This window comes from Nylanderia fulva, unplaced genomic scaffold, assembly GCF_048542155.1.
Source record: "Nylanderia fulva isolate GAGA-0341 unplaced genomic scaffold, ASM4854215v1 Scaffold15, whole genome shotgun sequence".
Classification (NCBI taxonomy): Eukaryota; Metazoa; Arthropoda; class Insecta; order Hymenoptera; family Formicidae; genus Nylanderia; species Nylanderia fulva.
This window is the reverse complement of record NW_028189730.1, coordinates 2,208,099-2,233,877: the sequence shown is the minus strand read 5'-3', so window position 1 is coordinate 2,233,877 and position 25,779 is coordinate 2,208,099. Positions and strand designations below refer to the sequence as shown.

Here is a 25,779-nt window from a genome sequence, read left to right as displayed (position 1 = left end):
TATAATTTAATGCATACAATAATAGTTTTCTGAAAGTTTTTTAAAATATTAAATATATATATATGTAATTTCGCTGTTGCGCATTAACCGATGAGTGATATTATTTTATTACGTATGTTGTTAGAGTATTTAATATCTTCTATAATTTAATTCAATTCAATTTATTTTTTATAGAGAACACACCAACAATTAATATAATTATATGTTGTAAAATTTTAAACTATATAAATAATCCTATAATGATAATAATTTAATTTTTTTAATATATCAATGTTTTCCTAATTTTTTTGTACAACAGTTTATTCATTCATGTTAATTATTTATAGCCTTGTATTAATAATTTTGTATATATTTATACGTATATAATATTTTCTCACATTATTTCTCGGAGGACCATTTCATTAAGTTTACGCATATTTTTGAGTGTACCCTTTCACTCTATCTTAAATTTTAATCATTAGGATGATAATTTAGAATCCCCATTTAGATATCATAACGTTAGATAACGACACGATTAATCAATTAATCGATTTTAATCAGTACATTCAATTCTAATCGATTAATCGAATTAAGAGAATGCTGCATGGAGTGACAGCCTGAAGTCAGTTGTTTCTTTCCTGTTTTATCGACAAAATGTGAGGTTAGATAAACATGTGTGCGCGAAAATGTAGGATGAGTTATTCTCGTTTACTAGGCTTCCAAATTGATATCTAAACATTCACTTTTATTCCTTTATCCAATGCCAAATCCTAGCCTCACATTTAGTCGATAAAACAGAAAAAAATAACTGACTTCAGACGGTCATTCCAGCATCCCCTTAATCGATTGATCGATTAATCGAATTAATCGAATTTAATCAGTACATTTAATTCTAATTGATTAATCGAATTAAGAGGATGCTGCATGGAGTGACAGCCTGAAGTCAGTTGTTTATTTCCTGTTTTACCGACAAAATGTGAGGTTAGATAAACATGTGTGCGCAAAAATGTAGGATGAGTTATTCTTGTTTACTAGGCTTCCAAATTGATATCTAAACATTCACTTTTATTCCTTTATCCCATGCCAAATCCTAGCCTGGTCTAATTTCAGGTAAAAAACAATCCGCATAGCCAATAAATATAGATTTATGTTTATCTAACCTCACATTTTGTCGATAAAACAGGAAAAAATAACTGACTTCAGACTGTCATTCCCTTAATCGATTAATCGATTAATCGATTATCACGAGCCCTAGTTGATACACATAATCTGTGAAAGTAGGGCTTGCTCGATTGTGTAGCGTATTCGGATCTCGAGATCTGAAGGTTTTCGCGAGTCTCGAGATCCTCGCAGGTGGCTGCGGTACTTACATCGCGGTCCGTTCCCGCACTGCGGGGGAAAGCCGGTTTGCGGTTTCTCGCGAAATTTATGATGATTAAACGTTCGGTCCGGCCGGAGGTGCGACGACTTCATTGACCTACCCGCATCCATCCCGGCCTCTCCTCGGACAAATTGGATTATGATTTTACGCCACGTCGTAACTATGTGAACGACCGCGTTGATTGCCGATCGCGTCGAAAGAGAAAGAGACGAGAAGAGATAGAGAGAGAGAGAGAGAAAGACGCGCGCGATGCATATTTACGCGCGTCAAACGGAATTTTCCCCGATAACTCTCGCGCGTGTCGCGTTAACTATTAACAGATAGACTTTTCAAACGGACGATCATAATGAATAAATATGTGCGTAAACGGGCATTAAATGTAATTTAGAGAGATTGGAGAGAGAGAGAGAGAGGTTTAACAAGATTGAAAGCTCTCCTATATAATCCTTTCGATTACACGAGCTTTTCGAAAATTCGGAAAATTTGAAACACTGATAAATAATTTTTAAACATAAAAATTAATCGAATATATTTTATATATTTTATTGCGATAAGTATAAAATAATTTATATATAATAAATTTTAAAATAAATAAATATTAAATAATTTGTAAAAATGTCTTTCTCTCTCTTTTCTATTTATCTCAATTTTGCCATCTCGAATCCAAAGATACAGGAAGGATACGTATGTTTGTAATAGTGTAACTGATAGCAAGTGGCTAGCTAGGACGTCCGCTATTACTCTTACCATTTTCGCTTCTGTCCCTTTTACTCGCCTAATCTTTGGTTTGCCAGAACCATCGTCGTCGACGACCAAGGAAATAGTTCTTCTAACCCTGAATAGTCCTTTCGCGAACTATTCCATTTGTCGACTTTGTTCGAGCAATCTCTTCTAACTTCGAGATTTCACAATTTTGTTAGAAAGCTTGTGAGGAAAAACTATATTTATTTATATGCAACATATTTTTTTTTAATCTATTACACCACGAGTATTTTTCTCTTCATAAGTAATATATTTTACAAAATTATATTAAAAAAGAGGGATGAAATATTTAAATCTCTCGCTATACATTTTTATGAGTTGTACACAACAATTAGAAGGTAATAACGTATAAATCCAAATGTAAAACTATATAAATTGTACGTTTAGAGTTTTTATATATAAAAGAATGGGATAAAATCATTCCATGAAAATGAGATTCATTTTGGTGATAAATTTAGGTACGTATCGAAAACATATAATATTGCCAGGCGAAAGGAGATAATTTGCATCGAACGATAATCTCGATGTAATTACCGTATTTATGGCGCGTTTCTCAACGTAGATCGATTTCCGGTAACTTTTGATTGGCACACCCGTTATAATCACACCTACTGACTAGAAGGGATGAAGGTAATTAATTGCCATGGCAACACCGAGAGCGAGTTCGAATTCCTCTCGCGAGAACATCTTTCGGATGCTCGAAATCCTCGAATTTGCTCCATCACCAGTTCAAAACCCGGATTTCAACCTTTGATCAATTTAAATTTCACCACGCATTTTACCGAACGTGCAAATAGAAACAATTCTATATAAAGTTATATAGGCTACCGTGAAATATTATTACGAAATACCTTTTTGTTTTCTTTTAGAATTTATCTCGAAAATTATATGGTAATTGTGGGGTAATATAGTATTTTATAAGAATTATTTATTCTCTGATTAATATTCATACCAGTAAAAATTATTAATACTTATCGCAATAATATATATAAAATATATTCGATTAATTTTACTATGTACAGTAGCAAATATATTTTATTAATATGGAATTGGAAGAATTTTATAAGAATTTCTGATATTATTTTAGTATAAAAAATATTAAACATAGTACAATTATTAATCAAACATATACTAAAATATTAATCAGGAAAACTCTTATAAAATCCTTCGAATATTTATATATTACCACAATTGCCATGATTTTCCGGACAAATTCTAAGAGAAAATTCTCTGTATGTAGTATAATATATTTTCTATCGAAATAATTTATAAAATAAATATTCACACACGCAACACAACCCTATACAAATCTAACGTGTATTTCTAATCATCGTAATGCCTCGGGCTGATCAATCTACGACTGATTCGATCGATTCCGTTGGTGTTAAAGAAGATCCACGGGATGACGGTATCACCGTAGGGAGGAGAGACTCGTGATGGAGGAACGCTCCTAACAAATAGTCGTTTTCTCCGAGGGGCGCCGTGCTCCGACTCGTTTAACAAGGTGTCGGACGCCCTGGAACGCGACGCTTTCATCTCGCCCGACCGAGAATCGACTTTATCTTCATCTTCTCGAGAGAGGACTCGCGCACCCGCGAATCCCGAATGAGTCACGCGCGTGCTCGAATTGATATTACACGTCGAAAACGCCATGTGCTTTCGCGATTAACCAGGGTGTCAGGAAAATCTCGAAAACCGCACAGAGAGAATTTTCTCTTGGAATTTACCATGAAAATTATGGTAATCATGGACAATGTGGTATTGGAAGAATTTTATAAAAATTTCTCTGATTAATATTTACTATAATAAAATATAAAATATGTTCAATGAATTTTACTATGTAGTAAAAATTACTATGGTATTGGAAGAATTTTATAAAAATTTCTCTGATTAATATTTACCAGAATAAAAATAGTGATATCTACCACAATAAAATATAAAATATGCCCGATGAATTTTATTATGTAGTAAAATTTACTGTGGTATTGGAAGAATTTTATAAAAATTTCTCTGATTAACATTTACCAGAATAAAAATAGTGATATCTACCACAATAAAATATAAAATATGTTCAATGAATTTTACTATGTAGTAAAATTACTGTGGTATTGGAAGAATTTTATAAAAATTTCTCTGATTAATATTTACCACAATAAAATATAAAATATGTTCAATGTGTAGTAAAAATTACTATGGTATTGGGAGAATTTTATAAAAATTTCTCTGATTAATATTTACCAGAATAAAAATAGTGATATCTACCACAATAAAATATAAAATATGTCCAATGAATTTTACTATGTAGTAAAATTTACTGTGGTATTGGAAGAATTTTATAAAAATTTTTCTGATTAATATTTACCAGAATAAAAATAGTGATATCTACCACAATAAAATATAAAATATGCCCGATGAATTTTACTATGTAGTAAAATTTACTATGGTATTGGAAGAATTTTGTAAAAGTTTCTCTGATTAATATTTACCAGAATAAAAATAGTGATATCTACCACAATAAAATATAAAATATGCCCGATGAATTTTATAATGTAGTAAAATTTACTGTGGTATTGGAAGAATTTTATAAAAATTTCTCTGATTAACATTTACCAGAATAAAAATAGTGATATCTACCACAATAAAATATAAAATATGCCCGATGAATTTTATTATGTAGTAAAATTTACTGTGGTATTGGAAGAATTTTATAAAAATTTCTCTGATTAATATTTACCAGAATAAAAATAGTGATATCTATCACAATAAAATATAAAATATGCCCGATAAATTTTATTATGTAGTAAAATTTACTGTGGTATTGGAAGAATTTTATAAAAATTTCTCTGATTAACATTTACCACAATAAAAATAGTGATATCTACCACAATAAAATATAAAATATGCCCGATGAATTTTATTATGTAGTAAAATTTACTGTGGTATTGGAAGAATTTTATAAAAATTTCTCTGATTAATATTTACCAGAATAAAAATAGTGATATCTATCACAATAAAATATAAAATATGCCCGATGAATTTTATTATGTAGTAAAATTTACTGTGGTATTGGAAGAATTTTATAAAAATTTCTCTGATTAATATTTACCACAATAAAAATAGTGATATCTACCACAATAAAATATAAAATATGTCCGATGAATTTTACTATGTAGCAAAATTTACTATGGTATTGGAAGAATTTTATAAAAATTTCTCTGATTAATATTTACCACAATAAAAATAGTGATATCTACCACAATAAAATATAAAATATGTCCGATGAATTTTACTATGTAGTAAAATTTACTATGGTATTGGAAGAATTTTATAAAAATTTCTCTGATTAACATTTACCAGAATAAAAATAGTGATATCTACCACAATAAAATATAAAATATGTTCAATGAATTTTACTATGTAGTAAAATTACTGTGATATTGGAAGAATTTTATAAAAATTTCTCTGATTAGTATTTACCAGAATAAAAATAGTGATATCTACCACAATAAAATATAAAATATGTCCGATGAATTTTACTATGTAGTAAAATTTACTGTGGTATTTGAAGAATTTTATAAAAATTTCTCTGATTAATATTTACCAGAATAAAAATAGTAATATCTACCATAAAAAATAAAATATGTTCGATGAATTTTACATAGTAAAATTTACTATGTACGTACTAAAATTTCATTATTTATCTGGATTTTATCACATTATTCTACATTTGTCTCAATAATTTGAAATTTTTTATTAAATAAATATCTCAAGAATTTCATGATTTAACATTTAATTGATTTATCATATAGATATATGCAAATTATATATTTAGAAAAATAATATTAACAAATCGGGGAAAAAATTAATTTCTGGTCTTGGAAAATCTGAAAAAATCAGGGAATTTTTTTCATTGAATCTACTGGACACCCTGTTTACGTATGAAATTGAAGAAAATTAATTTATAATATATAGTTACATTTTTAAATTTTTGAATCATTTTATTAATATTTCTTTATATTTTTATAAGACGGATTATTTTATTTTAATTATTAATAAATTATCGCGCAATTCTAGTACTATGATTGGCGGATAAAAAGACGAAGAAGGAAGAATAAGCGCGGCACATTCAGACAGAACAAAGGAATAGCTGATGCGGATACGAAATTAAAATAAACGACGGCAAGAAATTGCGCTTCAACTCTTTCTATTCCTTTTCTCTCTTTCTACGTGTTTTTCTCCTCGCTTCTCGTCTCTTTCCCGGCGCTTTGTAGGTTTTATTGTGGTATTTAAGCGTTTTCGCGATACGCGAGATGGTCACTGTCAATTTATTTTCAACTAATTTGCTCGTAAAATCTTTAAAATACTTCTTGCCGCGACGATAATTACCCATCCGTGAAATAGATAAAACAGAAATAATGCGAGAAAAAATACACAGTGTAATCTTAAATTTAATTTTCAAAATTTCACAAAAATTGCAAGCTATTGCGGGAGGGACGAGAAACAAGAAAATAAAATCATTTCGCGGTTCATCGAATACGCTCAAAGAATTCCCTCTCTCGTCATCGTCTCTCGTATTTTACTCCGGTTCCGGTTAGGTGCAAAATCCTCGATTACGCGGATGCTTTCTACGCAGGTATTCTCTTCCCACATCGGCCATCTTTTTACGATGCCATGCCGAGGCGAACCCTTTTTTCCGCTCGTCCTTTCGCCGCAAACGAAACGTGCACGCTCGTACGTACGTACGTACATATATATATATATATACATGAACACGCTGCTTCGGTACAGAAAAATAACAAGGATACTCGCCATAATGAAGACCTCAAGGCGCCGCGCCTCGGCGATAATTACAGGGAGGCAAACCTTCTAAGGGTTTAAATGTTAAACGTTATACGCATCCCGACACTATACTACGGTAGCTTTTACAGCGCAATCTCTCTCTCTCTCGTTGTTTCCTTCCACTCGCTCCATTTTCCACCTGGAGGCTCTCATTGTGAATCCAGTTTTTTAAGGATGATTTCCATCGTTTTAGATTTCCGATTTAAAGATGTTCTCCGACTTATATAGAAATGAAAAAAAAATTTGAGTTTTTATACGCAGACTCTGCGAGAGAAACAATTTTTAATAGTAATATATTTTTTAATATATATTATAATATATTTCTCTCGAACATGATGTCTCGAACAAGCTGTTAAGTTTTTTACACTCGTCGATCACCCTGTATATTCAGTGTTTGCTGTTATCTAAATAAAATTATATAGATGATCATCTAGATAAAATTTTGACGTCATCTTATCTTTATATAAATAATAAAAATATGTATTATCTATATCTGCATCTTAGATGAAAAAAAGTATTATCTTTACTAAATTATCTAGAATAATTTTCAGATAATTTTGATTTAGAATAGCACATAAAAGTACTTAAATAGTAGAACTTAAGCAGTAAGCGATAAAAACTTATAAATAAAAATATATTTTTATATCCCTTTTATAATTACATGTTTTTAAATAACTGTGTTTACATAAGCAGTCTTGAAAATTATTATCTAGAAAATTTTCTAGATAAATCGCCATATAATTTTATCTTTCATCTAGATATATTTAAAACAAAACCATCTTCATTTTATTTAAGATGAATTTACATATTTTTATCTCATCTTTATCTCATCTTATAAACTTATTATCTAAAAAATTATCTAGATAAATCGCCATATAATTTTATCTTTCATCTAGATAAATTGAAAACAAAATCATCTTCATCTTATCCAATCTGAATTTACATATTTTTATTGCATCTTTATCTCATCTTATAAAATTATTATCTAGAAAATTATCTAGATGAATCGCTATATTATTTTATATTTTATCTAGATATATTTAAAACAAAACCATCTTCATCTTATCCAAGATAAATTTACATATTTTTATTGCATCTTTATCTCATCTTATAAACTCATTATCTAGAAAATTATCTAGATAAATCGCCATATAATTTTATCTTTTATCCAGATATATTTAAAACAAAACCATCTTCATCTTATCCAATCTGAATTTACATATTTTTATTGCATCTTTATCTCATCTTATAAACTCATTATCTAAAAAATTATCTAGATAAATCGCCATATAATTTTATCTTTTATCTAGATAAATTTAAAACAAAACCATCTTCATCTTATCCAAGATGAATTTACATATTTTTATCTCATCTTTATCTAATTACAAAATCATCTAAGCACAACACGGCTTGTTTAATACTTCGCGCAATTCAACGTCCACTTTGCGGCACACTGTGATGAGTAAGAGAATAAAATCCAGCCGGTGGAAATTGTCCTTTACAAAGAGACAGGTTTCGCCGCACATCGTAATCTTTCACGGTCCAGCTTTTCACGGACGCCAACACAAGAGGGATGCCGCGGGATGGACGCGATGGTTTCTTCGACGCTGTCTCTTTAATAGCGCTTAGCTCGCGGTCGGGGAAGAATTGGCCGAGGATCAGAAAGAGAAAAGGAGAGAGAGAGAGATGCGGCACAGGACGTCCGAGATGTTGCCGGGAGACGTTGCGTAGGTACACGCCGCTCGTTATCCGTCAGCGTAACGATCGCGGAATGAAGACGTTACGTGCGTTAGGAAGATCGTCCAGCGAGAAAGAGAGAGAGAGAGAGGCCGTGAGCGAAGAAGTTTTAATTGAACGGGCTGATTTGCGCCGCGCGCAAATAACGTCTTCAGGAGGCATGCTATGTTTTGCGTGCAATTCGTGTTGCGAAGTCGACATCCGCCAACGTAAGTCAGCTGGTATATTCCTTCTTCTTTCTCTCTCTCTCTCTCTTGCTCTCTTCGAATCAGCGTTTGAAATCAACACTCGGTTAACTTTTTACTTCCGTAACGAGATTTTTGAAGGAAGCGGTTGACATCGCGAAAGTATTATTTAAATGGATGCTTTACGTGTCTTGACTAATGTCTTTAAACATTGCTAAAGGAACTTATCTTACTTTGTATAAAATTATGCCCAAAGTTTCTTCTTGCATATGATTCACAAGTCCTGCATAAATTATATAATATAATATAAGTACATATGATATAATATTAGTAACTATATACATGGAAAGAGGACACGACTTGATTATTATTAAAATAGAACAACACGATAAAAGTCATCTATATGACTTTACGTAAGAAACAAATTAAGCACTTACTCTTCTTTCGAATAAACACCAGGATTGCTTTGCAATATTCAATATAAAAAAATAAAAATTAAATTACAAAAAATTATGATCGCCTGGAAAAAATCCTGCGGACGCCCATTATTTTTATATGCAAGAAAGAAAGTGTGCAATTTAAAATTAATAGTTTGCGTGTAATTAATATATAGTTTTTCGTTTTCGAGGCTCGAAATTCCGCGGTGCAAAGACGATCGTCGCCTTAATGGCAATCGGGGGAAGCCTTCGTCATTTCTTTTCTGTCCGCGTAACGGGCGTCGTAAAGCAAGGACAATAAAAAAAAAGAGAGAGAGGAGAGACCACGAAATTTCACGGTGCGCGAGTCCGCGTTAAAGGGCGACCGAGGCGCGCGAGCCCGTCAATTTAAAGTTACAAATTCGGCCGTAAAAGGAGGGCCGTGAAAGCGGTTCGCCGGTTTTTAAAAAAAACCGAGGCAGAGCGAAAGGGAGGAAGTGGCACGCAAGGAAGTGAAAAAACGAAAGTGAGACGAAGGGAGAGAGAAATCGAGAGAGACATATTGCATATTTTGAAGAGTCTCCTCTCCGAAAAAAATTGTCGTTTTATTACTAATTATATACGGTACATCAATATCAATTATATAATCAGGGTGTCTAGCTGGTCAGGGAAATCTGGAAAACCGGGTATTGACAGGGAATTTTATAAATCTGGAATTGTCAGGGAAAAGTTAGGAAATTTTACTATTTATCTGGATTTTTTCTACATTTGTCTCAATAATTTGAAATTTTTTATTAAATAAATATAAAGTTTTCCTTGACTCCCAGCACGCTAATTTTTTGTATTGGTAAAAATCTATTCATCTACAGCGTGTTTGTTAATTTAATCATTAACGTGATTTAATTGATAATAATTATTAACATGATTTAATTGATTTATTTATGATTTATTTATTGATATATTTATTTATATTGATTTATTGATTTTTATCATATAGATATATGCAAATTATATATTTGGAAAAAATAATACTAAAAGGTCGGAGAAAAAATTAATTTCTGGTTTTGGAAAATCTAAGAAAGTCAGGAAATTTTATAAATCTGGAATTGTCAAAAAAAAGTCAGGAAATTTTACTATTTATCTGAATTTTTTCACATTATTCTACATTTGTCTCAATAATTTGAAATTTGTTATTAAATAAATATCTCAAGGATTTTATGATTTAACATTTAATTGATTTATTATATAGATATATGCAAATTATATATTTGGAAAAAATAATACTAAAAAGTCAGGGAATTTTATAAATCTGGAATTGTCAGGAAAAAGTCAGAAAATTTTACTATTTATCTGAATTTTTTCACATTATTCTACATTTGCCTCAATAATTTGAAATTTTTTATTAAACAAATATCTCAAGAATTTTATGATTTAACATTTAATTGATTTGTCATATAAATATATGCAAACTATATATTTGGAAAAAATAATACTAAAAGGTCGGAGAAAAAATTAATTTCTGGTCTAGGAAAATCTAAAAAAGTCAGGGAATTTTATAAATCTGGAATTGTCAGGAAAAAGTCAGGAAATTTTACTATTTACCTGAATTTTTTCACATTATTCTACATTTGTCTCAATAATTTGAAATTTTTTATTAAATAAATATCTCAAGAATTTTATGATTTAACATTTAATTGATATATCATATAGATATATGCAAATTATATATTTGGAAAAAATAATACTAAAAAGTCAGGGAAAAAATTAATTTGTGGTCTTGGAAAATCTAAAAAAGTAAGGGAATCTTTTTCTTTGAGTCTGCTGAACACCCTGGAAAAAACCATCATAATTACTAATTATACACGGTACATCAATTTCAATTACATTATACGCTGCACCGATATCAATTATTAATCCAGCGCGCAGCGCTCGTCATTAATTACTATTGTTGAATAATAGCCACTGTGCGCGTACCCGATAGAAACTGATAGAAACGGTACATACAATAGTTGAAACGTTTTATCGATAAACCGTATCGCGACCCAGAGAGAGAGAGAGAGACAGAAAGAGCGTCTAGTCTAGAATGTAATCGCTTCCGTTGCATCCGCAAAATTTCGAGCGCGTCGAGCGATACAATCTCGGGCGCTCATAAAGTAATAATCGCCAGCTCGGAATTCAGCGCGGCCAGAGAGCGAGAGAGAGACAGAGAGCAGGCCATTACAACTCGCGAGACCGCCCTCGAAACGAACGAACATGTGGCGTCGCCCGGGGTTGTTTCGCGCCCGCGCGCACTCGGGGTGGCGCCGGGTCCATTCGGACAGGAGCAACCTCCTGGCGGCGGCGGCGGCGACCGGTGAATCAGTACCCAAGGTGGCCGTAAATCTGTCCCCCAGAGGCAGAGCCGGGCGGAGGAAAAGCCGGCGACCGTCCTGTCATCCCACCCCCTTTCCACCCCAACCCCCTGCCACCCCTTCTCGCGGGGTTACTGCGGGGAATCGTAACGCGCCGCGGACAAGTGTTATGATATGGCTTATAAGTGAATGCCACCCTCTAATCGGAATATACGAGCTCGATTGTCGCGAGGGTGAAAATATTCGGTGGCTCTCCCTCTTTTCCTTCAACGATTCTCCGCGTTCCGGATTCTTCTTGATTTTTCATGTAACACGCGTCGCTACATTTTTTTTTCTTCCCTTTTTTTTTTTTTTTTTTTTTTTAGCCACCCCAATTGTCCGCCTTCTGCTCTGTCCCTGTTTTTCTTCTTCTCTCTCTCTCCCTCTTCATCAGTATTCTATTTCTTTACACGTTCTATACATTTAATATGCATTTTCATTATGATACTTTCTTTATTCTATCTCCGGTCTTTCTATCTACGTCGCATCTATTTTTGTAATATAATGTTTGCGCGCGCCCCGTCGCGCAATCCTTTTTTATTTTACATCTCATTTCTTTACATATATAAGAAAGAATTTTGTAATTTTTCTCTACGCGCTCTAAGGTATTTCACCCCAGAGTAAAATAAATTTCTCTCTTTTTTTCCTCTTCTCTCTCGCACATGCTCGCGAGCTCTTTCTTCTCTCTTCGTTCTTTCCGTCGATTTTTTATCTTCTCTGACTGATACTGTATGCCATCTTCGCTTTATAAATCCAACTTTTTTCCTCCCTCTCTCGTTTTTTTTCTTCTACATTTGTTTTAGTAGTAGAAATCCTCAAAAATTTTTAGATACGTATTTTTAATTACTCGTTTCAAGTAATAGCAAATATTATTATATCTATTATATATTATATATATTATATATTATATATTATATATTACATATTATATATTATATATTACATATTATATATTATATATTTTATATTACATATTATATATTATATATTACTTATTATATATTACATATTATATATTATATATTATATTTTATATTTTATATATTATATATTAATAGCAAATATTAATGAAAACTCAAATACGATTTTATATTCGAAAAGAATATTCTTATCTATTAAGATTATTATATTATATATTATAGAAAAGAATATTCTTATCTGTTAAGATTATTATATATTATATATTATAGAAGATTATTATATATTATATATTATATATTACATATTATATTTTATATATTATGTATTAATAGCAAATATTAATGAAAACTCAAAAACGATTTTAGATTTGAAAAGAATATTCTTATCTATTAAGATTATTATATATTATATATTATATATTATATATTATATATTATATATTATATTTTATATATTATATATTATATATTATATATTATATTTTATATATTATATATTATGTATTAATAGCAAATATTAATGAAAACTCAAAAACGCTTTTAGATTCGAAAAGAATATTCTTATCTATTAAGAAATTCTCTTATCTAAAATAAACTCTTATTTCCGCATCATTTGAGAAGGAGGAACCGCGAGACGCAGAATACGGAATAGTTCTTAAATTATTTTCCGAGTTCGATTTATCGAATACGGCGCGAGTGCGATTTATCTCGGTAATAGCACAGCGAAGTGCGTCAAATCGGAGCTGAAGGAAGCTGGTGATCCGCGTGTAATTCGGCCGGAGCGAGTCAGGGATCGAGGCATAGCACGACTAGGGGTTGGAACGGTGCCATCTATCGTTCTATTTGTTAGCGGGCTTAGCAAATCACCCCAACGAGCTTAGCGGGTACTTGGAACGGGGGTGCTAAGCCCTGCCTTTTGCGCGTCGGTCCACGCGAAACGCCACCTTCGTGATATCGACGCTAATTCGGGCTCAAGGGCTATGAAATGAGAACTAAACCCCCGGTTACGTCCAAATACAAATACAATAATATCTCGGTTGTGTGAGCTCGTATATTGTATTGCGCGCACGAGAACTCTTTTCTCTCGGTCTCTCAACACTCAATCTTTATTCAAATTTCTCAAATTCTCTCTCTCTCTCTCTCTTTCAGCGCGCATCTGCTCCTTAGTTAGACCCTTCAGCATCTCGCCTCTCTCGGTTCTTGTTTATTCTTGCCATTTAGAGATTTTGTTTGACGTCGAGGCTTCGGACACATATCCGCGAGAACTTGACGAGAGTTCTCGCGCACGATCGTCCGTAGGCTCGCGTGCTAGTAATTGACGCCGCGGCGGAAACTCGCACCTCGGGGTTGGAAACCGGTAACGAGGCGAGACTTTTACGATGGAGAGAGAGAGAGAGAGAGAAACGAGAACGATATCCACCGGATCGGCCGGATGATGATTCGCTCTATTTGCGTTTCAATACCCGCCATTATATGCGCCGCCGATTATATACGCGTGTGTGCGCGAGAATAATTTAATGCCGATCATTACTATTGCCGCCGCGCGTGTTGCGGATCCTGTAACATTAAGATTCTGACGTACCGCTCGTGGGATATTTCACGTGTGTTTGAGCGAACAAAGAAATATCGCGTCGAAACGATCGTTATGCCGTGCCGATTTTTTTTTTTTTTTTTTTTTTTTCGTATAGATATTGGAAGCAAACTTATATTTATCGAGTCGTCTCGCACGAGATTTGGAAAATTGATTCGAAATTTTGCTCAATAAATTTTTGCATATGCATGTATATATATTTATTATGTTATATATTATTACATTTTATTATTATAATTTATTTTCTATTGATATTATATATTAATTTCCGTATTTCAAAATCAAGTTAATAATCGGAGATGCATAATAATTTAAGGGGATGCTCCCGTTGTTCTGTTTTACCGACTTTAAGTTAGGTTAGGTTCACTTCTTATTGAATACACAGATTGCATAATTAATTCGAGTAGGAATCTTTTGATACAGGATTTTAATCTCATTTTTATTACTTCTATATTATTCTTTTATGTGAAACTGATAAAAAACTGTAGTTTTTAACTTTTATTGTATTTTTATACAAAATTACATCGTTCATTATTATCAGCACTTCAATTGCGGAGAAGGATTTTTCAATCTGTATAGCCAATAAAAAGAAAAGCCCTTGAACTCAAAGTCGGTAAAACAGTCATGGTCAGCATCCCCTTCATTATACTATAAATAATACAAAAAAATTCAGATTGGGAGTAAAAGATGCTCTCTCTGCAACTATATAAATTACAATTTATAATATTAGTACTTCAATTGCGGAGAAGGATTTTTCAATCTGTATAGCCAATAAAAAGAAAAGTCCTTGAACTCAAAGTCGGTAAAACAGTCATGGTCAGCATTCCCTTCATTATACTATAAATAATACAAAAAAATTCAGATTGGGAGTAAAGATGCTCTCTCTACTACTATATAAATTACAATTTATAATATCAGAGAGATATAAGGTATATCGATGTCGAAAATATATGTGATATCGGAAGTAAATCTATCGAGGCATATCTAGGAAAAAGGAGAGAGAGAGAGAGAACACTGCGGGCCGATTCTTACTGATTTCCTGCGAGCGGCAGAGACACGAAAGCGATATCGCGTATACGTATCCCTCGGGGGTTGCGATGGTTATTTTTATTTATGAGGAAACCACCATGAAAAGGGACGCTGCCGCCGCCGCATCTCGACAAACCCCCGTGGCAATCTGTTGGGATTTCCACAAGTTGAATTCTCTCGGTCGGCATGCCCGGGGCGTGTCGAGACTTAACGATAATCGTGTCTCTTTTTTCATCGACGATTTTCCTACTCTATCAAATCTCATCCGAGAACGAGTTTTTAACGGCAACGTTATTAGGACGAGCACTTTACAGTCTCCACGCATCTTAGAATTTCGATTTCTTCAAAAATCGACCGAGGGGGAACATCGCGTGATTAATCTTTGTAGTAATTATACACTGAAAAAAATCCATGTATTTCTACATGGAAATTGCTTGTTCAAAACTGGAAACATTACTTAATTATCACTGTAATTTTTTTCTATATCTTTTAAAGTGAAAATACATATTAATGTAAATATATATAGGTAAAATTACTATTTTTATATAAAAATCATACGTAATTTGAATAAATTTAGTATCTTTACTTTATTAGAACTTTGGCAACTGTCCATTTTATTTATACCATTATTTTATACAGCATTTATACATTCCTAGCATTTTCTATGTGTAATTCCACATTCAGTGGAATATTTTTAATCTTGAAAATATATAAGAATATATTTCATATAAAATTACATATAATCTGTAATCTTATTCCATATGAGCAGCAATATTGCAAGTTTATGCTGGGTCGAAAAACCTCAGCATAATCATGTAATTTTACATAAATATTTTTTTTGCTGTATAGTTCTGTATGTACCAGAATATTCCTCCTCTCTTTCTCCCTTCTTGTCTTCCCAATTCTCTTCATTCAATATTGGGGAACAAATCATATGTGTTATCTCGTTATCTTTATCCCATTTTGTTAGGTTTACTTGACTCTTGTCGGTATTCGCGGAGGATAATTGTCGCGAAGAGCAAAAGTGGCCACAGCGAACTCTCGATCCCGAAACGAGGCTGTAACCCTGTAACGCGTGTGTGTCTACGCAACCCACGATCGTATGGAGGGTCGTGAAGAGAGAGAGAGAGAAAAGCTCCGGTTGCCCGCGTAGCCCGCGGCCGAAATCCCACGAGTCCCATAACGCAGTTGGGGGAGATCCTTGGCTGTTATCGCGTACCGATGCCCCCGATGCCATATGCACGAGCGGTTACGCGTTAAAGATGTCGTTGCGCGAGCGACGCACGTTCGAAACGCATTTTCCGAGGTTGAACCGATTCGGGGCGAGACGAAATGTCGATTTGGATAAGCAACGAAAATATGGAGAGACAAATCGATGCTCAACAATGGTATTGAATCTCCAAAAAACGATCGTAAAATAAACAAAGGAAACATTTAGAAAAATGTGTATCATTTCTTTCATGATATTTTCTCTCTTAAAATAAAGTAAATAAGCAATAGTAGATGATATACTATTATGCAATAGTAGATGATATACTATTATGCAATAGTAGATAATATACTATATTATAAAGTAAATAAGCAATAGTAGATAATATACTATATAATAAAGTAAATAAGCAATAGTAGATGATATACTATTATGCAATAGTAGATGATATACTATATAATAAAGTAAATAAGCAATAGTAGATGATACACTATTATGCAATAGTAGATGATATACTATATAATAAAGTAAATAAGCAATAGTAGATGATATACTATTATGCAATAGTAGATGATATACTATATAATAAAGTAAATAAGCAATAGTAGATGATATACTATTATGCAATAGTAGATGATATACTATATAATAAAGTAAATAAGCAATAGTAGATGATATACTATTATATATAATAAAGTAAATAAGCAATAGTAGATGATATACTATTATGATTAATTGTAATTGCTTTTTGTATTTTCAATTTAATTTTATATAGTGTTTCTTATATTTACATTTAATTATTTATCTCGAAACAACGATTGTAAAATAAAGAAAGAAAAAATTTGTAAATCGCTACTTATTTTTTAATCCAAAATAACGATCGTGAAATGCACAAAGATTTTTATAATGCTTCTTTAGATTTTTTAAAGATTAGAAAAAATGAAAATATAATATTACAAAAAAATTAAAAAGGAACAAAAAATAAGAAACAAAAACATTTAATTATGCTCCCTCCCTCCCCTGGAAAATATCCTGCGGACACCCATGATTGTTTGATACTATAAAATTCAATTGAATATAATTTCTATTTTAATATCGTATCTTTAATATAATTGCGACAATTGTTATATATAGAAAATGTTTTATTATTACTATTATATTTCTATTATTATTACTACTAATATAATTATATCATCTATAAGTATATCATCTACTATTGCTTATTTACTACTATTATATTTCTATTATTATTACTACTAATATAAAAATTTAAAGGATGTAGGTGAAACGTAGTTGACGTGATTTTGAGCGAATTTATCTGAAAATCCAATCATTTCGCAAAGTTAACGACTCGAACTCTTTTTCGAAAAGTGTGCTAGAAAAGACACTAGAGAATAGCGGTGGAAAACGATCTGTTCTGTTGCTGTTTTACGATAATCGTAAAACGGATTCGCCGAGAAAGGGGACCACGGAATCCCAAACATATTTTCGCCAGGTTAGCAAATTGTCTGACTCCTCGCGGTATCGCAATTGGGGCCACCCGCTGTGGTCAAAGACGTCCACGGGGATGTTATCCCTGTGATCTTGCCACGGACTTTGGGATTGCGGGGAAAAAAGAATGGCGAAAAGTAAATCCAAGGAAATCGCCGACATCCTATTCACCCTCCGACTGTATTGTAACCGTCGCGTGGATATTTATTCGCATTTCATTCGGCTCGGATCTTCCAAGTGTGTCCATCATCTACTATTGCTCCTATTTATTTTATTATAAATTTTGAGAAATATCATTCAAAAAATTACATACGATTTTACAATTTTTTTTCTTTCTTTATTTTACAATCTTTTTTTTTAGAGATAAATAATTAAATGTAAATATAAGAAACACTATGTAAAATTAAATTGGAAATACAGAAAGCAATTGCAATTAATCGTAGTAGTATATCATTTACTATTGCTTATTTACTTTATTATATATTTTGAGAGAGAAAATATCATTTTAAAGAAATAATATACATTTTTATAAATGTTTTCTTTGTTTATTTTACGATCGTTTTTTTTTTAAAGATAATTAAATGCAAGTATAAGAAGCATTATAAAATTAAATTTGAAATACAGAAAGTAATTACAATTAATCATCTTTGCATTACTATATAGCAATTAAATGCCATAAAAACTATTGTAACTATGATTCACTCGAGAACGAGTGTTAACTTTTCTCCGTTAAAGGGTTAACGACACTTTCCAGTGATTTCTGTGTCCGCTAATTTCTTTGATTAAAACGGCTTTACGCGGAAAGAGAGATTCTCTTCAATCCATTTCGGGAAAATCGCGGCCACTCAATGTTGGCGGAGCTCTAGCTGAGTCAATTTAAAAGGCTAATTCCTGGACGCGAGTCAATGGAAGAAAGAGGGCGAAGGAGGAGATAAGGTTTCGAGGGAGGTGTAGGAAATTAGGCTGGTTGCTTTTTTAGCTGCCTCGCGAGGGTGGCGCGTGATTCCGGAGACGAGACAGGGGTCGCGTCGAAAAGTAAACCAATTTCGTGGCTTGTTTAAAGCCGTAGGCAGAAACGCCGCGTGGTCCCCCGAGTTATTTCGCGTAGGTAACGCGCCGTGAAATTACGATGATACGCGAATCAATGGACTTCCAGGGTGGTAGCGTGGCTACGCGTGAGAATTTTCGAGATCGATCGCGTCAATTTGCCCGACTTCATCAATTTTTATCAACGGTACTTCAAGATGAAGGCTGCTTCGCGAGCGTGAGAGGATCCATATACAATATTTTTATGCCATGTCTAGTGGTCAGGGAATTTTATAAATCTGGAATTGTTAGGGAAAAGTCAGGAAATTTTACTATTTATCTAAATTTTTTTGCATTATTCTGCATTTGTCTCAATAATTTGCAATTTTTTATTAAATTTTAATTTAAACTTTTCCTTGACTCCCAGCTCGCTAATTTTCTGTGTTGCTCAAAATCGATTCATCTACAGCGTATTTGTTAATTTATATTTTCATCGTCGTGTTATTTTATTTCAATGTATTTGATAGAGACAAAACTAATAAATTTGATATAATATAAATAAAAAAGGTGATTATTTAAATAATTTATAGTGACATGTGAGGCCATCATTTTTTGCATGTTCTCAGTTTTTGCCATCATGTATCTTTATAACTAAACCTTAAATTAAATATTAAAGTAAACTCTACTTGAAATTAATTGGAGAATATGGTCTTGTTAATATTTTATTTCCACAAGGCTTAGTTTGCGAAAACTCCTTTATTTTCAATCGCTTATAACTCGAAAATTATTGATGCCTCAATAATTTTGCTGAGGAAAAATTGTCTCCAAATAACAAGACCTACTTATATATTTTCGGTGTGAGACATCTTATATCAAACACTCTCTATATTTCTATATATTTAAAAATTCTATATTTTTTCTAAATTTAACTTATATATATATATATATAATTGTCGGCCTTCAAATTGGAGGTGCAACTTTTAAAAGTGAAAAATAAGTGATGATACGTAGAAATAAATACGGCATAGCAGATGAACGCGGATGCCGTGTCATTGACGAACGATTCTTCTCGCAGGAAATATTCGTAGATGATTCGGCGGTAACCTCTATAGTTGACACAATGGAGGGTCGAGAGAGCCACTCGACTTTCCCATTTCCTCGACAAACGAGCGAGGCGTCATGAAACGCGCAAGGCGACAATGGGTCGTCATCAAGTTCAACCGACAATGGACGCCACTCCATTGGCAGCCACGTTCCACCGGAAGTCGGAGCTAATGTGTTTGATCAGGACGATCCGGAACCGGCGAGAGCGCGCCTCGTTAGCGCATAATCGATATCCGCTTAGGTCTTCTCCTCCATCAACACTTAGTCGCGAGAATTAATGCATCAGATAAGAGACTCTTTCATTTTTTAAGATGGTATTCAGTATTTCAAATTATTCGGAATGTTAAAAAAACTTTTTTTAAAATTAATTTTTCGAAAAAGAAATTTGACAAATCTCGCCCCTTAAATAAGTTTCCTTATACACAACAAGATTGCAGCAGCATTGGGACACAACATTTCATTGCAATATTACAACATTGCATAAACATTGTAAAATGTTGCAGCAATCTTGCTGCAAGGTTGCAGCAATGGTAAAATATCCACTTTCGGAAAATTCGGAATTTGACAGATCTTGCCCCTTAAATAAGTTTCCCCATACGGCACAACAAGATTGCAGCAGCATTGGGGCAACATTTCATTGCAATATTACAACATTGCATAAACATTGTAAAATGTTGCAGCAATCTTGCTGCAAGGTTGCAGCAACGGTAAAATGTCCGCTTTCGGAAATATTGTTCTATAACATTGCAGCAATAATGCAATAAAATACATATATATGTAATATTACTATTGGATTATTGGAAATGTGCCAAATATATGATCGGACTGAATGTTCTGTACCTAATATTTTTTACATGAATTTTATTTTCATAATATTTCTGAAATGTTGCTGCAATGTTATAGAACAATATTTCCGAAAGCGGACATTTTACCGTTGCTGCAACCTTGCAGCAAGATTGCTGCAACATTTCACAATGTTTATGCAATGTTGTAATATTGCAATGAAATGTTGCCCCAATGCTGCTGCAATCTTGTTGTGCTGTATGGGGAAACTTATTTAGTTGCTTAAACTATATTGCAAATTCATGCCTATATAATATTTCTGCAATATTGCTAAGCAATGTATGTACAATATTGCAATGTTGTTGCAATATTGCTGCAAACTTGTGTGCTGTATGGGTCATTTCCTGCTCGCGTATCGAAAACGGTCTTCGGCAAACAGGACTGAAGAGGCTAGGACTACACTTAGCATTACATATGGGATCACGGGTAGCAAGAATAGCTGATGTTTGGGAAATCGTTTGTTCAGGAACTCGTATCTCGGCGCGAACGTATACATATCACGCGTAAAAAAAGATCCCCGATTTCACAAACACCAGACCGGACAATTCCCGAAGCATCGTCCACGTGTCACTTATCTTCCATCGAACCGCCCTGATATTGTCGGTATAAGACTCGCACCAGAACAAAGGGGGGACCAGGCGAAAGAAAGAGCGGGAAACTCCATTAAAGCTTAAGTCCCGTGCGAAGCGATGCGTCATTGAGATACATGAGTATCTTCGTAATAATAATTCGTCGCTCTCTCGATACGGCGAGCCACCCTCGGATAGGGTTGGCCGAGAGAAAGAGAGAGAGAGAGAGAGGGATCACTAGACGGCGTATATCTCTGCGGATTACGAAATATGTTCTCCGGTATATAATCCGCGGCCGCACGCTCGCGCTGTCCCGAGGGATACCGAGGATTATCGTTCGCGATAAGCTAATTTTTCGGTTACACGGCCGGGGGAAAATTGGAAATTGGACGTCGCGCGCCAACACCGACACCCCAATAACGATGGTAATGAAGAAAGAAGGACGCGCGACCCGAATCGTCTTTGTCCGTCCTCAATATACGTCCCTCGCATTTATTCCGCGGAGATGTTGCATTAATTTAGCTTCAAAGACACGTCGTCGAGGTAGCCTCCGACTTTGATGTTCTCGCTCGAGCCGCGTGTTAATTAATTAGAATTTAGGAATTAAAAGAACCAGGGGTACAGATATAATAAGTATTTTTTTTCATTCCTCCATGTTTATTTTGTTCAAAATAATTTTAATTAGATGCAAGAAAATTCTTTTTTAATTCCTGCATACTTATTTTGAACAAAATATATATTGGATGAAATAATAATAAATGTAGTTGTTTAAAATTATTTTTAATTAAGTGCAAAAAATTTTTTTTAATTCATCTACATTTTGGACAAAATATATTTTCTATGAAAATTAATTTTAAATTATTTTGGAGAAAATATAGAGAAATAAAAAAAATAATTTTGTTGCAGCTAATATCTGTGGCTGGTTCTTATACTAGCTCTTTTTACATCTGAATTTCTATTTACATATCAGGGTCTTTTCGATTTATTATTTTAATTAAGATTGTCGAGTCTTATTGGATACTTTGATCTCTAATCTCGCTCTCTGCGACCAACATCGACGCCGAGTCGAAGGAGCAAAACTCGACGTATTTCTCTCCGCTGCTGCCGCATAACTTTGCGTTCGCGGCATCTTTATCGCACTCGTGGGAGCATCGCGCCGGGAATGTACATCACCGCCGCAATATTCCGCAAAACGCGCGCATACGTTTCGCTTAACGCTCGTTCTCCTGTGCTCTCTCCTTTCCGCTCGCGAAAGCGCGAAAGCTTTATACAAGCGCGCGAACCTCTCCTTCCATCTCTCTCACTCGCTTCTGGGAGCAGCTACATTCAATGTGCCGGCCATATCTCAGCTACGAGAGACACTTTAATGAAAAATCATACCGCGAATGCACGTACCGCCGGGTATAAAGCAGATATTTCAGTCGAAATGAGATTTTAGACAGGAATAAATAAGGAGCGTTGGAAATGCTACGTTTTGGAAATTCCTTATCCGCAATTTCCAAAATTTATAACGCTTTCTGAAATTATTACTCTCTCCAAACTCCGACAATAATAATTATTGATTACGGAAGAAAAAATAGTCGAAATTAATTAATGTATACTATGTTTTATCGATCGAAAAAGTGAGATTAGATTCGACTATAAATCTATTTATTGGCTATACGGATTGTTTATTCTTAAAATTATTATGCCCTCCCATTTGTTAATATTAATATTTATAATATTAATTATTTATATTAATAAAAGTTGATATTAATAGTTGTGCAAAAGGATTTATCAATCTGTATAGTCAGTCAAAATATAAGCACTTAAATCATAATTTTATGAGATTTTATAAGTTCAAGTGCCTATATTTTGATTGACTATATATTGATAAACCCTTTTGCACAATTAAAGTATTAATATTAACAAATGGGGGGGCATCATAATTTCAAGAATAAACAATATAGTCAATAAATGGATTTATAATCGAATCTAATCTCACTTTTTCGATCGATAAAACATATTTGGTCAGCACCCCCTTAAGGGTAGATAAAATGATTTATAATAAAAATAATATATGCTTTTCCACGAACGATTTCATAGAACCGACGACTTAATTAACAAGATTTGATAAAAATGTGACGGCAATTTCAATCCGGCTAACTTGAGCTCCGAGGGTAATTCTATTAGGTAGTGGCGTAAAGGGTTGAACGAGATGGAAGGAGCGTGGCTGTCGGGGAGGGAGGGGTGCAAGAAAGGGGAGGGAAGGGGGCAAAAAGAGCTCCACGGAAACGGTGGCGGGGGTTGTACTGCCCTCTGGGGCACCCTCACGCTAACTGGCTGCGACTGTGGTACGGGCCCCTTTACGATTTCGACTTAATTTATGTATCATCCGAGAGTTAAGTAATTTCTCCTCACGAATTACCTCGGTCCTGCTGACTGAACGAGTTTCTCTTTCCCAAGACCGACGCGAGATGAAATTTCGAGAAGAAAAGGAGAGAGATCTTCTCGGACGCAAAATTCTTCTTCTGTCAATGGTTCAATTATTTAATCGCCAAGAGCAATTTTTGTGCACCGATTAATCTTCTCATCCGAAAGATTTGCGAGATTTTATTTTTTTTTAAGGAGAATTTTTTTTAATATTAATTTCAGAACAAATTAATTTTTACGAATGATCATTTTTAGGAAATTTACAAATCTTCAGGCAAAGGCAAAACTACCCCCAATAATATGAGAGTGCTTGCTATTAAATTATTCTTGTTATTTTCATGTCACATCATGCTGTAATCATTAAAAATGAATATAATTGATTAAAAAGTTTTTTAAAGTTCTAGAATAAATATTATAAGGATATAAAAATTGTAGAGCGCAATTAATTTAATGACAATTACAAGAAACTGTTCAACTAAAGATACTTGAATATCGAGACTCGGGAAAGACAAGTTTACAGAAAATCAACTCCCAATAATATGAAAGCGTTTGCTATTAAATTATTCTTATTTTCATGTAACATCATATATGCTGTAATCATTAAAAATGAATAATATTATTAAAGTTTTTTAAAATATTATAAGGATATATAATAATATATTGTGTATCAAGTGTGGAAAGTTGACACATACTATTTTGTATTACAAGTGCAGGCAAAGTGGTTTTGTGCGCGTTTTCTGTGCGCGAGGTGGCCGATCGCACGCCGCCATCTTGCGACGGCACGGTGCGGGAATAGCCGTGTTCAAAGTCATTGTCCACGGTTGAAGCCGTGGGCAATGACTTTGAACACGGCTCAGCCGTAGGCAATGGCTTTGAACGCGGCTTATTCACTCACTTGGCGGCGTGGGAAATCGGCCGCTTTCCGCACAGAAAACACGCACACAAAGTGCCACTTTGCCTGCACGTGTAATACAAAATTAAAATTGTAAAGCGCGATGAATTTAATGATAATAATTATAAGAAACGGCTCAACTATAGAGATACTTGAATATCGAGACTCGGGAAAGACAAGTTCACAGAAAATCAACCCCCAATAAGATAAGAGCGCTTGCTATTAAATTATTCTTACTTTCATGTAACATTATACTGTAATAATTAAAAATGAATAATCGATTAAAGTTTTTTCAAATATTTTAAGGATATATCAAATAAAAATTGTAGAGCGCGATTAATTTAATTAGATAATTACAAGAAGCGGCTCAACTAGAGAGGGTACTCGAATATCGTGGACTCGGAACAACAAAATCGAGCGGAGTATTTGAACAAAGTGAATCGTTTTGTCAAGTCCGGGGCAGCGTCGTTGTTCCAGACCGAGATCTCGGCGCAGTATGGAGGGTGTGCGGGCGCGCGACCGGCTAATTAAAACGCGAGAAAGTTTCGCGGCGCATGCGCCGCGCCGGGCCGCGAGGAAACGAGTTTAAATCTGTTTCGGAGCGGGCTCTCCAACGAGAGAGAGAGAGAGAGAGAGAGAGAGCGGCGGCGCCTTAGTGACTCCCTCGTGCACCGTTTCCGCCGTGACTACACCCCCAGCACTTTATTACGAGTCTAATCTGTCTCGGCGCGAGGCTCCGCGAGGCGTCGTGGGCCGAAGAGGAGAAACAGGAAGGGGCAGCTATTTAACCCCGGAGCTAATTGCTTGCTCTCGAGTTCTCCGGGAAAGCGCGGACGGACCGTCTTTGAGGATGCTGACAGCAAACGGAGCTCAAAGAAGCTCCACGGATATTCAGCTTTGTGTTTAATCGCGTTTCATGAACCAAATACCGATCTCTTCCGCTTTCTTCGTCTCCAAGTTAAATACGAGATGAATTACAAACTGGTACACGGAGAGAATTTTC

The 25,779-nt window shown here is 33.9% G+C and overlaps 1 protein-coding gene across 2 annotated transcripts in view; it reads left to right on the top strand.

The window, feature by feature from the left end:
* Window positions 1-25,779, top strand: part of LOC114939062 (Myosin 10A) — a 103,750-nt gene that overhangs the window by 1,696 nt on the left and 76,275 nt on the right. The window lies entirely within an intron of this gene.